The following is a 1,934-nucleotide window of genomic DNA, read 5'->3' as shown; positions in this document are numbered from 1 at the left end:
CTGACTGTAAAGTCTGCCCTCTTAATCTGTCTCTGCATTTGCCTGCATATATATCATACCCCTTTATTTTTAGAGATGTTGCAACAATAAGTCTCCTTGGGTTTTATTTTGTTGGTTGTTTTTTAAAAGTTTAACTGGCTTTTGTATTCAGCCTCATGGAATTTAATACCTTAAAATAATAATAATAATAAACCCCCACAATATTTAGTTAGTTATTTAAATATGAAATCATTTAATTAAGTTTAAGGTAATTTTCCATACATATTGAAATGACTCATTTGATTTCAAATTCAAAACTACTTTATTGGTCCCAAAGGGAAATTAAATAATCGCGTTCTACTAAAGACAAAATATACGTTTATGTAAACTTAAGAACTTCTCATCTTTTTCAATGGTCATGTTGATTGTGCAGGTCTAAATACATTGTGTTTAGTATAGGTGGAGGGAAAAAATAGGTCTTTATATTGTAATCTAGACTTACTGCGTGGGAAGCCAAAGAGTATCCCACACCCTCCTGACTTAAAACTAGCACAGTGCTTTTTCAGTCAGTTCTGTTATCCATTTGACCCGAACTCAAAGTTACTGCAAAAGAATCACAACACTTTTCTGACAGGACCATTACATTTACTCCTCACCTCTCCACCGGGGACCCTAGCAAAAGTGTGAAATGTCCGTTCCGGTCCCAATGGATTAATGGACACTTTTCATCCATAAGTCAATCGGGCAGCGGACTGAAATTATTGCACTGAAAAATGGCATGTCACACTCTGCCTGTGGTTAACTTTTTAATCATTTCTTTCACTACAATAACGGGGTTGTACATTTTTTATGCCTTTGTCATTAAGCTACAGTATTGGTTCAGTTTTTAAATATCCTCATAAATATGAACACTAAAATTTTCCGTGGATACTTTCTCTGCGTCTGCCAGTCGTATATTTAGTAATAATTAAAAAAAAGCATCACAATTTTTCTCTTGTGCTCTACAGGGAACCATGACCAAAAACATGTCTTCTTAGCAAAAGAATCACATTTATTTGCAACATAGCTTGAAGCCAAAATATCCACTAAGAAGGAAAACCAAAGAGGCCAGACAGGAAATTGACGGCACATTTTAATGGCCTCACGAAGATGGAAGTTTCAAGCCGCAGGCACCGGCTACGGGACTGTCAAAGTGATACAAAGCAGACATATTTAATTGGAGAAGGTTCTCCCATAATATCTAGTTTTTTTTCCCTCCTTTTATAAGCTGCAACAGAGGGATCAAAAGCTAACAAGGCAACAGGCCTGTATTTATTTTCCACAGTTATATTTAACAAACCTAGATCATTACTCCTGCCGTAAAACAACACATTTCTGACATTTTCTCTTGTGATTTTTATTTATCTTCACCTTCCTCTATCACAGAAAATGAAAAAGTGTACCAAAAGTGGATACCAAGTTCAAGTAGGTATTTTAATTCTAACTTTCAGGATAAACACATGTTTCCTGTAATCCACTTATTGATTACAGGACTTTTGAATTTAAGTTTTGACAATGTCCTAACAGTATCTCAATAGCACTGGATCGTTTGTCAGCAGGATCAGGTGAGTAGATCCACTGCTCCTACTTAGAGCAGATCGATTCAACTCTATGACATTGACGATCAAATGAGTGACAACTTTGACCCTTAAGTCCACCTTTGTACATTATAATAGACTGAGGTGCAATGAAGATGAACCATTTGAACGAGCACTATGAAAATGTTTATTGAACACACAGCAAGCAAACCACCAAAAACCTCTAGAGTTCTATGCGAACAGTACCTTGCGAAACTACATCATGGACTTTTTAAGTTTATCTTTAAAATGAAAAAAAAAGAAGCAAATAACTGAAGTGAAAGGAGAATTATATCTTATCGCAAAATGTATTCAATCCACTTCCCTTAATCCCTGAAT

The sequence above is a fragment of the Xiphophorus couchianus genome, chromosome 8 (assembly GCF_001444195.1).
Source record: "Xiphophorus couchianus chromosome 8, X_couchianus-1.0, whole genome shotgun sequence".
Lineage (NCBI taxonomy): Eukaryota > Metazoa > Chordata > Actinopteri > Cyprinodontiformes > Poeciliidae > Xiphophorus > Xiphophorus couchianus.
The sequence above is the reverse complement of the archived record's forward strand: the minus strand, read 5'-3'. Positions refer to the sequence as shown.